Source organism: Manis pentadactyla, chromosome 3 (genome assembly GCF_030020395.1).
Source record: "Manis pentadactyla isolate mManPen7 chromosome 3, mManPen7.hap1, whole genome shotgun sequence".
NCBI classification, from domain to species: Eukaryota; Metazoa; Chordata; class Mammalia; order Pholidota; family Manidae; genus Manis; species Manis pentadactyla.
Window position 1 is genome coordinate 187749434 of NC_080021.1, and position 16511 is coordinate 187765944.

At 40.2% G+C, this 16511-nt stretch overlaps 1 protein-coding gene across 13 annotated transcripts in view; it reads left to right on the forward strand.

Annotated features, from left to right (window-relative positions):
* Window positions 1–16511, forward strand: part of FRMPD1 (FERM and PDZ domain containing 1) — a 128427-nt gene that overhangs the window by 22063 nt on the left and 89853 nt on the right. The gene's annotated exons all lie outside the window — the stretch shown is intronic.

A 16511-nucleotide genomic window follows, 5' to 3' on the forward strand; every position in this document is an offset into this window, starting at 1 on the left:
AGCAGACTGGCCCAGAGCCCAGTGATGGGTGCTGTGTTTAGTCTTTAAGGACCCCCAGGACAGGCAGTGGTGGAGAGAGGATCCCCTGCACTTACCTCATCATGAGTCTTTGGATTAGGTTCAGCTATAAATAACAGAAAATCCAAAATAACAGTGGCATTAACACTAACACATAATGGTTTATTTTTCTCATGTCTTTTCACAAAGTGAACTTACCCATGTGACCAGCAGCCAGATAAAAAACTAGAACATTAACCAGAAGAGCTCTTGTGCCTCCTTCCAGACACTAGCCCTACCCAAGGGTAGGTAGCTACTCTCTTGACATCTAACACACACAGATTAGTTTTGTCTGGTTTTGAATTTGGTTAAATGAAGTCATTAGTATGTACTGTTTACCTCTGGCTTCTGTTTTCACCACTTTTATTGCAAAATCATACATAGACATAGAAAACTACAAACAAATATGTAGTTTAATGAGTTCTTGTAAAGGTTAAAGATAATGAGTTCTTGTAATCTAGGTCAAGAATTAGAACTCTGCAAGTCAACCCGACAGCCTCAGCTCCAGTTCCTCTCAAAGTAATCCCTCTCCCGACTCCACAAAGATCATCTCCTCGCGTTTCTTTGTTTTATCACCCAGGTCTGCATCCCTAGACACTATATTTTAATCTTGTTCATATAATGTCTTGCTCATTAAAGTTGATTGTGTCATTTCAATCGCTTTTAATCTACCAGCCTCCCTTCTATTCCCTTTTTTTTCCTCACAATTTATTTGTTGAAGAACCTGGACCATTTGACCTGTCGAGTTTCCCACAGCCTGGATTTGCTTATTGCACATTCATGGTGCATATTCCCCTGTTGTTTGCATTTCCTGCAAAACTCGCAGCTGGATCCACAGGCTCTACAGAATTGGGTTCGATCCCATTGGCACGACCCTGAGTGGTGTGGCATTCTTTCATCAGGAGGCATATAATATTCTGTTGTATCTTCTAGGGTGAGGTGAGCAACTGTGGGTTCTCAATGCCAAGATCCACTAATTCACTGCAAGTTGTAAAATGGTGATGTTTTAGTTCTATCATTTCTTTTTCACTTATAAGTTTGAATACATTTGATAAAGAGATGTTTGCCCTTACCAGCTGTTTTGTTACTTAGAGATACAGTCAGCAGTAAGCTGGAGCCTTGTTGTACCAGCTCATGAGAGCCAATTGTGCACATCTCTTCCCAACCCTGTGTCCACTGATGTCACACTGGTCACTTGAATTGGCCATGGTAGGTGTATTTACACCATGGAAATTGGCAAATGATGCACATCAGGGCTTCCCCCACCAGAAAGTCAGTTGTTAAATATTCATCAGCATACAACTGGGTATAGTTCATATAGGATAGGCAGGATAAATACTTGATTCTTTCCCTTTATATACCAGCTTTCAAAATGAGTTGCTTCCCTAGCATCCTCCAAAGTGTTCAAATAGGATTTAAAAAATATCATTATGAATTCATGGATTTAAACATATTGGATGTGTTTCAACCCAGTGCTTTTATTAACCTTACTGGTAATCACTCAGACTGTTCCATCTTTGGCCAGTGTGTGGATATGATAGCTAAAACTTCAGCAGGTCTTTAGGCTTGTGATTTATTTGAGTTTATACCCACCATCTTACTGCTGTTTTCTATTCCATTTGTCCCACCTGTTTTATATTCTTTTCCTTATTCTTCCTTGGATTAATCAACTATTTTTTTATTATTCCTTTTCCCTCTTTGAATTTTTTAATTAAGCATTCTTTTACTATTAGTTTAGTGACTACCCTAGAGATTACAATAAATTTATTTGACTTCTTATAGATACAGGCTTTTTTAATTTTTTTGTTCCACATTCTTTAGCATAGGTTTCCATTTTCAAGGTGACCTCATGATCCCAGTGGCTGCTAGAACTCCAGCTATCATCTCCATATCCCAGGCAGCAGAAAAGAGGAAGGGCAAAAGGGAGCACTCCATTAAAGAGCTTTCTGGAAATATCTTCCTATGACCTCTTAAATCCTAATGGGCCCTTTATCTGAAATGTAAATTTCAGGCTCAAAATGTAAAGTCTTGGCTAAGCACTGTACCCAGGGCTCTATTAAGGAGCAAGTGCAGAGTGGATACTGGATAGGCAATGAACAGTTGCTGCCTAACTTTCTCTCTTTAGAGCTCATCTGAAAAAGCAGGCAGTTGGATTGGAGAACATCTAAGGTATATTAATTATAAGAATTCTATGTATAGTCAAAAACACTTTTATCTCTCTACCTTCTTATTAATTTTAAAACAAATCAACAAACTTTTTCCTTAACAAAAGTTCTGTTACCTTCCCGACCCGTTCTAAAACACATTTTTATGCTGTGAAGAAAATTCAGTGTCGGAATCTAATAGGAAAGTGAAAAATTGAACAAAGCTCTACTTCTGGCTTAAAAAAAAATCTGGTCCTATCTCTCTCTCCCCATCTCCTACAGTAATCTGTATTTTGTCATCAACAAATTTTGAAGCAAGAGATTCCTTGAATAATTTAGACAAAGAGGGTTAGATTAGTATTGGTCAGGTGTTTCAGGAATGCAGCCATATTAGAGCAACATAGCCATCTGCCTGTGGACAGGGATGGATGGTATAGACACAAGCATGCAGAATGATAGACTTGGAACTATAGGGCCCAGAGAGACCTCACACATCATCAGTTTTTCCTTGTAAGGCAAGGAAAGAGAGGAGTCAGGGATTGTTGGGAGATTCAGTTTGAGTATAGCTGGATACAGATCAGGTGCTCCCCTCTGAGGATGATACTGTGTCATGTCTACCAACACTCCATTTGATGGGGCCCCGTTTTGCTCTCATTAAGTCAGCACCACCACCCTTGCTAGTCTAGGAGAGGAGGAATCTCTTCTGCCACCTTCAGAGCCTTGCAATTGGTGGCTGTGCTTGGGGCCCAGGAGACAAGATGTGACAGTCTCTATGTGCTCCATCAAGGAATGGGGAACATGGAAGCCTGATTTAATTCCTAAAGTCTTCCTTCTATTGATTTCAGCTCAGCTTCCCAGCCACCTCCTCCTGTTCGTTATGAATCTTCCCTGTGAGGCCCATAGAACAAACCTAATTTGTCTTGTACCACATGAGCCTCCTCATATTCATGATTTTTCCCCTCTAAGGACTCAAAATCCCTAGTGGGTAATATAAATACTGATAACACCTTTCCATAGCAGGACAGCTGCTGCATGACACAGCCTCTGCTGTGTGTGGTGTGATGCTGCCTCTTTACACGCTCCTAGGAGCATGTCCTCAGGAACTGCCATCTTACTCCCCTCCCAGGAACACATCCTCATGTCCTGAGGGGTTGCAGCCACCACCTGTGAAGCTGAAGGCCAGTGGAAGGAGAGGTCCCATACTTTTCTGGGTTTGCTAAACAGACTCCTTTTTCTGCTTTGGGTTTTTTGAGTTGCAGGGCAGTTTGTGAGCAAACTAAAAGTGCTTACTGAACACTGAGGGTGGCACACCATGGGGTAAGCAGAGATTTTCATTTGTTTTTCTGAGAATGGTGAGTAGCTATATGCACCCATCCATAGACTCATTCCCATGAGACTACAGTCTGTGAAACCTCTCATCCAGCCTGGGACTCAGTCCATGCCCAGGTTACATCAGTGTAACACCTCATCAATGACTCAGAGTAACAGAGCTTGGAAGAAACCTCAGGGAGTACTTGGGTGGACCCCTCCATGGGCAAGCCGATGACGCATAGTTACAGCCATTGTTGTTCTGATACACCATCTGCCCTGATGGGTTACACAGACCAATAGCTCATTCTTCTCTCCTTTCCATTTGTTCCCATGAAACACTTTACTCATCTGTAAAGTGGGGGTGGGGGGGTGTTGTCATCAGTATATCCAGGACCTGATTCTGGTTCCATGGTGAGTGAGGCTAGAGTCAGAGACTGAGCTGGGAATGGACCCAGGCATTCCAGCTCCCTGCCCAGGCCTGAGCATGTGCCCCTTGCCTCCTGGCCTAGTCTCACTCATACACACTATGAAATACAAAGCATCCTTCCTTGCCTTTTCAGAACTGTGTAATACAATTATTCTGATAACCACGGAGAGCACTTACTACGTTAATTTTCTGTGATGCTGATGTTCCATATTAGGATCCTTTTAGGTTCAATTAGCCTCATGGAAGATAATGGAGGGCAGTTGCAGTCTGTATTTTCAAATATACATTCAGTTGTTTAGACACCTTTTGCTTATTTTGTGTTGATGCTCCATGAGAGAATCAAGTGCTGGTCAAAGGTTCTTATATAAAAACACAATATTAATAATCAAAATGTTGCCTGATTAACTGAAGTTCTAATTGCAATAATATAGGGCAGATAGGGCAGGCACTTGATACAACTCTCTTGAAATCTGAGCAATGTTCAAATAGGGCCCAAGGCCATGAACTGAAACTGATAAAATTATTGATAAATATTGATAAACACATGAAAACACATATAGCTGCACTTGCAATAAATGCAAATACATTTTAAAAAATATCATTTTGTTACCTATGAAATTAGTAAAGTTTTTAATTTCATAATAAAGCTCAGTTAAGCAAAGGTGAGATAAAATGGGTGCCTAGAGATGCACAGTAAATTGGTATATTCCTCCTGGAATGCAATTTAACAGTATGTGTCAAGAGCCCTTTGACTCAGGAATTCCACTTGTAGAAATTTATTCCAAAATGTAATCAAGGACATGGAAGCCAATTTATGTACAAAGGTGTTCATCACAGCATTCTTTAGGGAAAAATGGGAACAAAATGCCTGAAAATAGATTAATGATTCAATAAATTACTGTACATCTTCATGAAAGGTCATTCTGAAGGATTATCAGTCATGTTTTTGAAAACAGTTAATGCAAAAAAATTAAGTCACAATGTTCAGTCAAAAGAGTAGAATACAGAGTTGTATATCAGATAGTCAATTTTGTAAGAAACAAATAAAAATAGGAACAAATGGTGGCATGTGGTATTACGGGTGTTGTTTTCTAAATTTTCCATATTTTCTGAATTTCATACCATGGGTGTGTATTATTTTTATAATGAAAAACAAATAAGCATTATATTTAAAAAGAAAAGAAGGGCCCACAAAGGGCTAAGGGGAATGCATGGTGGTTCTGGGGTAGAAGGGCTTGGAGAGGCCAAGGTGCACCATGCCCTTCCCAGAGCAGCTCAGAAGACTTTGTTACAATGATGCAGAACCACAGCGGGCAGGAAGATTGTGTGCTCCAGTATGTGTGAGCACGTCTTTAGCCAGTAGTGGATTCACCTTCCTCTTCCCCAACACCACTTGGTCCCTCACCACTGAACCATGTTGGCATTTCTCACATTCTTAAATGTGTCATAAATTCGTGTTTTCAAGCAGGTCACGTCTGTTCTAAACTGCCCCCTCCTCCAGTCACTCTGAATTCAGGTTCTGCTGCAGTGAAGAGGTAACAAGGTGCAGGATGACCACTGCCACTCCCAGAAGAAAGGAAAAGCACCTAGCTAGCCTTGCCTCAGTAGCCTAGAGGCAGGGGCACCTCAGGGCATTATATGTTCCTGCCATTTCCAACTGGCTTGACTGTCTCTGAGGCAGAAAGCCCAGCAGGGAGAAGGTCATAGCAGCAATGGAGGACTGACAGTGGTTCATTCCACTGCTTGAAGAGCAGTGCTCAGCTCGGGGTAATGCTCTGTCCAGGAAATCCCGGGGACTTGAGAGGGCCCAAGACAGAGGCCAGGATGAGGAAGGACCCCGCATAGAACAAACAATTTGGAACTGTGAGGGAGCTTGGCTGGACATGTGAAGACTCAGAGTATTCAAATATCTCAAGAACATTTAGTAGAAGAGGGCTTAAACCTACTTTACATACCACTCTAATGATAGAACCTGAACTAACAGGCAGAACCCACAGGGAGGCAAATTTCAGCTTAATACAAGCAGGCTTCTATTCTTGAACATAACATGTTTAAAATTTTTTGTTGATTAGGTAATATTTGCACATGGTAAAACATTCAACAGCCACAGAGGCATATACAGTGAAAAGGAAGTGTCTTCTCATGTATGTCCCTCAGCCACATGTCAGCGTCCTCTCCCCACCCCTCCTCCCTGCCCAAATGTTAACAGCTTGTTATACATTCTTCCAGAAAAAGTGTACGGTCTTGTATAGTCATATACAAGCATACTATAAGTGTGCAGTACAGACTATTCTGCATATGTCTTTTTCATTCCAAACTGTTTAAGATTATTTTCTCAGTCCACATAGTGATACCAACTTTTTAAAATTCTTTTTAGTGAATGTATGCAACTCTTGATATGACTGTGTTATAATTTATTAAGCCCTCCTCTCCTCTATTAGTATTTAGGATGTCTCCAGTCTTTTGCCATTACCTAAAACACTGCAGTAAATATCTTTGTACATAAGAAACACATTTGTAAATACATCTGTAGAATTAATTCCTAGAATTAGAATTTCTGGGTTTAAATTTTTTCTTCAATTTTAAAATTTAAAAATATTTAATACCATTGCACAGTTCAAAATTCAGAAGATACAAAGGCTATATGTGACAAGTCTAACTTTCATTGCTGTCCTTCAGCCTTCTAGTTCTAGACCCTGAGCCAACCAGTGTTACAGTTTCACGTGCATTCTTAAGGAACTAGTTCCTTCCCTTTTTTGAAATACAAATGGTACCAGGTTATATTCATGATTCTTTGCCTTGCTTTAAAAAAATTTCACAATATATTGTGAAAACTGTTCTCAAGCAGTATTCAAAGAGCTTTCTTTTTCTGTTTTATGGTGATGTGACACTCCATTAAATGGATGTGGCATAATTTATATATACTTTAAAGATGGACATTTAGGTTGTTTAAAACATTTTCCTAATGGTAACACATTTAAACTTTTTTCATAGGTATTGCCAAATTAGTCTTCACCATTTTACACTGTACCATTTTACATTCCCATCAACAAAGTATAAGATCCTGTTTCCCCACATTTTCAACAATACAGGGTATTATGACACTTTTTGATCTTTGCCATTATGATAGATAATACATGATATCTCTGTGTTGCCTTTACTTGAATTTATCTTATGAGTGAGATGAGCATGTCTATAGATGTTAGAGCCATTTATAATTGCTTTACTATAAATAATCTATTCCTAACTTCTGCCCATTTTTCTACTGGGTTGTTGGGTCTTTTGGTTATTGATTTTTAGAAACTGCTGTATAATAAGGGTATTATCCCTTCTTTTCTTATATGTATTGTAAATATTTTTCCTAATTTTTAGTTTATCTTTTGACTATGTTTATAGGGTTTTCCCCATGTACAATTTTTTGTTTTTAGTAATAATATCTATTCATCTTTAAGCTTATGACCTTCCAAGATTGAATTTTCCCATATTTTCTTCTAGCACTTCTGTGATCTCACCACTTAAGGATTTGATTCACTGGGATTGATTTAGGAATAAAGAGTAAGATACAGGAAATAAGATAAGGATTCAGATCTTTAATTTTCTCAGATGGTCATAATTTATTTAAATTTTAGAGTCTTTTGAGGGTCAGGCCCATGTCTGATTCATGTCTGTACCTGCCATAGCACCTCTCACTAACAATAACTAGCATGTAATGAACACTTTCTGGGGCCAGGATGTCCATACATTCATTTGTTGAATGAGTCATCCAAAGCCCTTGCCCTTCCCAGGACACTACTCCCCTCATAGCACACTCTCTTACCCATAGGCTCCCAGTGAATATTACTTGAATGAATGAGTAAACTTGCATATTCTTAATTTGGGTCACACCTTTATTCAGGTGAGCAAAGTGGAGCAATCCAATCAGGCCAAGCAGATGCCTCTATACATCCAGCTCGGGGTTGGGCCATTGCATTAGACAAAGCATAGTTTTGCCACTTACCTCTGACCTCCAAGCAAAATAGTTTAACTATTGTTTCCTCATCTGTGAAACAGGATAGCAATACCTAGCTCAAAGGAGTACTGTCAAATGAGATATTGTCTGCATAAGGGCTTTGAAGGACATCAAGGTGGTGTGCTTAAGGGATTCCGGTTCAAGAATGGATAGCACAGGTACCATTAATGGCCCATCCTTAATTATACATCTCTGCTGGTAGGAACAAAAGAAGAGGGAGAGGAGGAACAGAGGGCAGAGTTGTGGCTGGGGTGATGGGGGTGCTATAAGTAGCTATTTCTGTTCCCCAAGGGGCCATTCTCTGGACACAGACTGAAATTCCCTCTGGAGCCACACTAATGGACACATTAGTATCAGTTGACAAAGTACCATATGCTCTAAAACGTTCTCCCATTATGCGTCATGGGAAGTAGCAGGAATTCATGGTCCATTATAGGAAATTTGCCATGACTTTAGCCTCTAGTAAAATATACTCCTAGATCTCCTAGGTTCTAGAAGGTCAGGCTGTGCCCTTAACTACATGATTATGCACAAAACATTACTTATTTTAAGACAGAAAGTCTGTAAAGTCAGATTATTCTTGTCTGTCAGTACTAGGACCATAAAACCATCTTTCATTTTAAAAAAAATTGTGTTTGTTTTAATAAAGGATTGTTTTATGAACACTCTTGTGTTTGGCTTAAATCAAATCAGCATGTGTAGTAGTCATTTATCAGGGTTCAGATTATGAAAATACATCATACTTCAGTGTCATTAATAATTATTTTCATAACTCACCACCTTAAATTTATGGTACCTTCAGCATTCCTTTGCAAAAAGTATCATCTCTTTTTATGTCAATCAATCTGCATAAAAAAGGGGAAAAAAAGAAGAAAGAAGGATGCAAACCCTATAGATTGTGAAAGAAAAGTCAGACAAAGTGTCAAGATCTGGGAGTTTCAAAGTGCATAATAATAGCTGCCTTTTATCAAAGTCTGCAACACCCCCTGATTCTATGCTAGGTGCTGTAGCCTTATTATTTAATTTATCCTCATGATACCCTTCAAGGTCAATATTATGTTCCTGTTATCATTCAAAAACTGAAAGGTTACATTAGTTGTCCAAGGTCACAAACCTAGCAAGGGCAGGTGCTGGGATCCAAGCCACGTCTGACTTCACAGCCCAGATTGTTCCCAGAACATCTCTCTGATTGAAAGAGACTGAAACACAGTGTTGCAATACACAGTGCGTAGTAGCAAAACATGAATAAAGTCTTGTTTTTAAGAAAATCTAGGTCATCCATCTCTCTCCCTATCCTTTTCTGAAGATAGGAGAGAATACCTCCAAGACTCACTCCTGTGCCCTGGGCCTCTCCATGCACTATTTCCAAAATTAAGCTGTAAAAGAGTGCTTTACTCATAGAGAAGACAAGTAATGACTCTATGGCATCTTACTACGCTGAATGACAGTGACAGCAATGGGGAGGTGAGGACTTGATGATATGGGTGAATGTTGAACCCACAATGTTGTTCTTGTGAAACCTTCATAAGATTGTATATTAATGATACTTTAATTTAAAAAAAAGAATACTTTACTGATGAGGATCCAGGCTAGCATTGCCCCTGCGTCTCTCAGTTCCTTTCAGTCAGGTTCTGCTTTCATTTGTCTTTTACATTGGGCTTCTGTTTAATAGGATGTGAATTGCATAAAGGATTCCACTGGTCTCCTCTTAGCCAAATCCTGACATAGCCCGATTCTCTTTTTTATAGGTCACACTTGGACCCAGAGTGGGCTTGAGCAAAATCACCCAGAAAGTTAGGACAGATCATTTTCTCTCTAAGATTTTAGTTGCTGGATCATTACGGGGAAACTATTGGGGTGATCAGAAAACTTCCATGGGAAATGTGTTCCAAGAGCCTTTCCAGCCTGTTGACTGAATCGGGGATGGTGGCCCACTCAGATTTAAATTCTGGCTCCATCACCTCACTAGCTGGCTTATTTTGAGCAAGTTGCTTAACTTTGCTGGGTCCCTTCATCTGCAAAATGGTCACTCTAATACCTGTTCGCTGGAGTATTGTGGTAACTGGTAGCATATTTTAAATACCTAGCATATACTAGGTTTTCCTTCCTATCCTCAGAACCTTCTCATAGGCTACTCTCTGCCTGGAAGCTCTCTCTTTCTTCTTCTATTCAGATAGCTAACTTGTGTTCATTGTTTAGTTTCCTTCACTAGACTCCCTCAGTTGGAATCTAAGGTCTGCCACTTAACTAATTAAGTGACCTTGAGGAAGTAAGCTTTAGTTCCCTCATCTATAAAACAGAGATACTAATAATATGTACCTCATAGAATTAAAAGAGATGATGCAAACTTATAGCGGTGACTAACAAATACTAGTTCTCAATAAATTTTAACAAGGGGAGTTTGTGGGGCCCACAGAGTGATTCTAGAGGACTCTCTTTCCTTCATAAGTAAGCTGTTCACATTGTCTAGAAGCTCATGACATTTGTACTTTATTCTTGGATTTCAGAAATATCACCAGGACATGTTTTTAAAAATACATTCTGCCAATCGCTGTCTTTTAATCGATGTATTTAGACTAGTTACACTTCATGTAATAATCAAACTGTTAGGAAGTCCAGCCTGACATTTATTATTTATTTTCTGTTTATCCCCCATTTTTCATTCCTCTTTCTCCTTTTTCCTGCCCCCCTGTGGATTACTTGTGTATGTGTTAGAATTCCAAGTTGACTTGTCTGTAGTGTTTTTAAGTAGGTATCTTTGTATAGTCTTGTAGTTGTCGGTCAAATAGTAAATTATACATGCATAACATATCGCAGTCTACTTGCCCTGACCACGGTGGAAAGTACAAGTTCCCCGCACTGCTGACATTACCCTCGTGCAGAGTGGGATGTGTGTTTTGTTGCCTCAGGACAGGAGTGGAAGTTCATGTTGCCTACTTAGTCTCTATTGACCAGGAGAGGGAGAATGGGAGTGGTAGTGTTCTGTGTCATTTTTTCTGTGGTGTTTGGCTGGAATAGGGTAGATATTGTCACAAAGGCTTCTGTCTTGTTAGGCCGCCTTTTCTCCTTTGGCTATGGAGAGCAGACTTATCCTGAGGCTTTTTTATATCTGTGCCTATTAGCATTTCTTACTTGTGGGCTTTTCTAGTATCCAGCCTGGGATATATAGGAGGCCAAAGAACATCCCAGGAATTCATTGCGACGTTGTTCTTTGAGTCCTGAGGTCCCTAGCTGGTCTGCCTTCTCTCTACATCATTCAGAGTTTTCTTATGTTTGTTTTATACTTTATGCCTAGGGGTGTTAGCTGTATTTAGCAGGAGGAATAGGGAGAAATCTTATTTCCTCTGTCTTGTTCTGAACTGAAAGTCCTAGGTATGTGTTTTAAAATTACTGTTGTGTATCATTCGATGAGTTTTTCTATCTGAAAATTTGAGTTTCTTAAAGTCTATGAAATATTCCTCTGTTACTCCTTTGGTTATTGCCCTGCTCTCTTACTGTTTTTGCTCCACTTGGTACTCCGGTTGTTTGTATGTCTCCTAGATTATTTCATCCATGTTTTTTAACCGTTTCACTTTTAATTTCCATTTCTTTTTATTTTGGTTTGGTGCTGTGGTTGTTCTCCTTTTTCACCATTCAGACCTTACAATCCATTTTCAGTGATGTTCATTCTATTTTTCACTTCCACATAGAAATGTTTAAATTTAGAAATTGTCTTTTTTAACTTCCCCAAACCAGTTTTCCTCATTCTGATAATTTCTTCCCAACATCTACTTGAATCTCCTTAAAATTCTTATTTAAAAACTTACTGTTTCTTCTTTTAAATCTATCTCAATATGAGCCTTCTTTTCTATCATTTAGCTTGGTCTTCCTCCTTCAAGCTCTTGCGTCCCCATAAATGGTCTCTGATCTGCTTTGGCTGTGCAAATCAGCCCCTGAGCAAGTCAGGCTGCTGTGGCCTCTTGGTAGCAATAGCTTAGCAATCAGGAGAGAAAAGAAAGCTGAAGCTCTCAGTGTCCTTGTGGTGAACAAGTCTGCTCAGCTGGGTCCACCAGGCTGAGGGGAGATGGGAGAGGCCTCTGGAGTCTTCAGATACCCACAGTATGAATGGGGAAGGGTTGGCTTGAAGTGTGCCATTATGTAGGTTATCTACTGCACAAGGGTACTTAGTTGAGAGAATAAGTAGAAGCTAAAACCCACTAACTGAGCTGTGACCTGTGGTGCGGAGCTACACGTGCCTTAAGAAAGGGAGCATTGTTTTCTCCTTTTCACAAAGGCATCTGAGGAGGGGATGTCTTTTTCTAATCCACATGAGGTTGCTGTATGGGCTAGTAGTGGTCCTGGGAGGGGTTGTTTGGCACAACTGTGACAGTCCCCTCCAGGGAGGCAAACCTCGGCAGAATCAGGGCTCTTCCCTCAGAGCTATGCTCAGGAAGAAGGTAGAGACATCCCTACTCCTCTGTTAAGGGGTCCCAATTGGTTGGGGCCAACTAGCCCAACATCAAAAGACTTCACTGTAGTCTCACTCCCAAAGAAAATACTTCCCAGGCTCCTAGACCTTGGTTTTTCCTGCACTTTTAAACAAGGTGGCAGAGATGCCATCCTTCTCCAGGTCTTCACTGGCTCATTCTTCTGGATATGTGAAAGATCTCCTTCAGGCTCCAGCTATAGGCCCTTGCATTGTACTCTCTCCATTCACTATATGTTTCACAGTTTGAATCACCCCAGCAGAGAGCTCGTTGAGAGAGGGACGCAGCTACAAGATGCAAACCCCCATCTTTAGAGAATCCCCCTGGGTAGTCATCCTAAGATGATTTATGAAATGTCTCCATATTACAGTTCTTTTGCTGTCATCTCCCCTTCCTCCTCCAAGGATATAGCTCCATTACCCAGATAAACCTGAATTTGAATCCCATTTACCATCTCTGTGACCTCATATAAATAATTATACTTCTCTGAGCTTGCCTCAGTTTCTTCCCCATAAAATGGGGATCATAATGTTTGACTTGCATAACTCAAGGAGTTACTGAGAGAACAGAATGAGGTGACTGCTCTGTCTGGTGTTTTACAAACTATAAAGAGCTGTGAAAATGAAAAGAGGTTGAAGAAAGTGGTAATGGAGAGATGGTGGCATCTGCGCCTGGAGCTGTGGGGAGCAGAGCAGTAACGGGCAGCTGCAGTCCCCCAGCAGATTCAGAGCAGAATCGAGCCTCTGGTAGCTGGAGCAGCGTAGTGGCAAGACCAGGCTAGGGTCATGCTAGACATCGGCCACACCTCACGGGCATGCCATTGGAGTTAATCTTAGGAGCTGGTGACCCAAAAGCTGAACCAGCAGAGGAAAAGAGGATTTTAAAAAGATAAAAAGGAAAAAGTATAAGATAGTAAAGCCATTCTGATATTTTCAAAGCTGTCCCTCAGAACTCTGAAGGATTTATGATCTGAGGAATGAGATAAAAACTCATCTGACAGGAGACATAAAGATCTCAAATATTTTTAAAAATTGTGATAATCATTCCCAGCTCTATGCAAATACCCCATTCTTTCCCTCTGTTTCCAACTGAGTCATTAAGTCCATTGCATTAACAATAGATTAGAATATGAGTTTTATCAAAGAGCAGAGAATGTGATTAGAAACAGGAAAATAAATTTGACCAGACAAGGCTTATATGAGAGCTAAGGAAGCAATCCAGAAAGCAGACATGTTTTCTGTCCCCTACCCTCATCCTTCCTACGAAAAGTAAAAATAGGTCATCTTTGGCTGAATGACAGTGAGAAATGATCATGCAAAGTTTGGAGAGTACTGGAGACTGATTTCTCTTCACTAATACACAGAAAATGGACTCTCTAGCCTAACTCTTTATTAGTATGTTACAGTGAACTGGACAACTCATTTTTAAGAAGTGAGCAGTGAATGTCTGCTTCTGTGTCCTAGAATCTTAGGAGTAAGAACATGTTGTTTTTATGTCATCATTTATCTCTGTACAGCAACAATTTATCTGTCCTCAAGAGGTAATATAATCCACATGATAACTACCCAGTTTCTTTTGCAGACAACAGCAGAATCTCTCTTTCTGACTAGATAACACTTTAGCTTCCTTAATCTCTGAGAACCATTTGATGTGGAACTCAAGAAACCTTGGTTGTCATAAGGCATCATTTCCTCCTTTTACAGAAGAGTCAATTGTAGCTCAGAGAGGAGATGTGACTTTCGCATAGCCACACAGCAGGTAGGGACAGAACTAGGTCCTAGAACTCTAGGCACTGCCTCTCTAGAAGTCGCTCACACGTGCTGGCATTGGATCCCAGACAGGGCTACTCCTAATGGTCTTCCTGAAGTACCCCAACAGTCCATGAGTCTTGGCTTACTGAAGTCTCTATGAAACTGTCTTTATTATAGTTCAGTATTAAGTAGATCTTGAGTATTAAAATCATCTAATCAGTTTATGTAGTATAGTAACACTGTCTTAACCCAGCCATTCCATTCCCTGTCCAGTCTGGGTTTATATTTAAATCACTACACTTCAAAGGGTCCATAGTAGGTACCCAATAGTGTTGAAAGAATGACCGGTTGGAGGCCCATTAACGAATAATGTCATTTTAGATCTAAAAGAGACTTTGAAGGTCATTGTCTTACTGCTCTGTTCTTCTGCAGCCTGAAGAGTGAGGGGATGATAATAGTAGAATTCCTTTTGTTTCCCAGACCATTGTTCATTTTTTCATCTTCAGTGTTTATAATTTGAGATGAAGACATTGCAATTGCCAATTTACTTGTGTTCTGGTATACACAATAAATGTTTCTAACATCTAATTTAAAAACACTATTCCCTACAAAATGACAGGTCAGGTTTAGGAAAAATTTTTTTAGCCATATGGAATTTGATCATTCTGAGAAAGAGCAGACACTTGTCCTTATCACTGCAGACAGTAAAGTTGAAATTTGAAGCAGTAAATTATTCTATTTTGGGAACAATAGATATGAAGTCAGGAAGAGTTAGGCATTCTGAGAAGGAAATTGTATAGAAAATCTAACTATTAAGGCAGCCCTCAGAAGTATTTGAATGCAAAGGAGATTAATACAGATAAGGGGAAGGTATGGGCACTTAGCAGGTGACAAACGGCACACTCATGCCGTAGAGAAAGCGAACTTTTAGCTGAAATGGTACTTATGGGAAATAAATCCAAACCTCAGATGTTTTAGTCAGGAAGTTTCATTAGGATGCAGCACAGCTTCTCATTATGGGTTATTACATAGTGTCACTAAAAAAAGGAAAGACATCTGAGAGGGACAAGGCACAACCAAATAGCAAAATGAAAAATTTCAGTTTTGCTGTATCTTGCTCTATATTAATATTGGATCATTTGATGCTATCCTCTCACCAAGAACAACTTCAGAGTGATAAAAACAAAGATTAAAAGCTGTCTATGTTGAAATGACAGCTATTGGGGTAAACTCTTTTGAGAATCTTATGTATATTTTATTCCTTGATTTATTCATTACATTCAACAAATATCTGTAGAGTCCTAGGAAGACAAAAATAAATCATATCACTGTCTTTCTTAAGGAGGTCTCAAGAAGACAGACATGGAAATAAATCATTGCAGTGTAGTATTCTCAGGGCTTTATTTGAAGACCAATTTTAAAATTAAGAGATAATTGTAGATTCACATGCACTTGTAAGAAATAATGTGGAGAGGTATAACACTTAAGTTTTTAGAAGCTTCCTTTATTTTCACCATGGCTTCATAAGTTTCCATTTTTGTTCACCTCCCTTAATGGTGCTTATCCTGGTGCAGACCTTCGTACACGAGCTCTAGAGTGGAGACAGGTGAAGGAAGCCGAGCTGAGGAGGGAAGGGCTAACTCAGCCCGTGGATCTGGCGGGCAGAGGGGCTGGGGCATTGAAAGAAAGGTCAAGAAGGAGCTTTGGGTATAGATACCTAGGAGGCCTTTCAAAGATTGAGCCTCTCAGGAGACAGTTTTTGGATAGAGGCCTGGATTTGGGAATGAAGGATACAGAGGGGGCAGGTGCCTTCATGCATTTCTTCATCTGGGCCAGGTGGGTTCCAATGTGCTGCAATGCTGGGGTTTTTTGTTTTCTTCTGTTTTGTTTTGTTTTTTTAATGAAGAACACACTTGTTAACTTACATTTGTGCTCCATCATCAGGGTACTCTAACATGACAATCTGATGGTGCCCTTTCCCAACTCAAAACTCCTCCCATGGCCCCTGCTGGCTCTCCTGCTTCAGCTCTGGGCTGCTGCCCCTTTCTCACTGGGAGCTCTCTCATCTTGGGGCCTTTGCTCCTCTGGCCCCAGCTTAGAAGGCTCTCTCTGCACTCTTCCCTTTCACTGGTCAAACCCATAGCCTTTCCAGTTTCTGTTCAGAGGGCATCCTCTCCAGGAGACCTCCTTCCCTCTTTGAGCCAATGCAGGCACCCACCATGGCACCCTTGGCACCCCAGGATCACACTACTGTTACAGGAACTGCACTGTGTTTACAGTCCACTGGACAGTACATTCCTTGAGGGCAGAGACTGTGCTTTATTCGAGGCTCTATCTCCAGTGCTT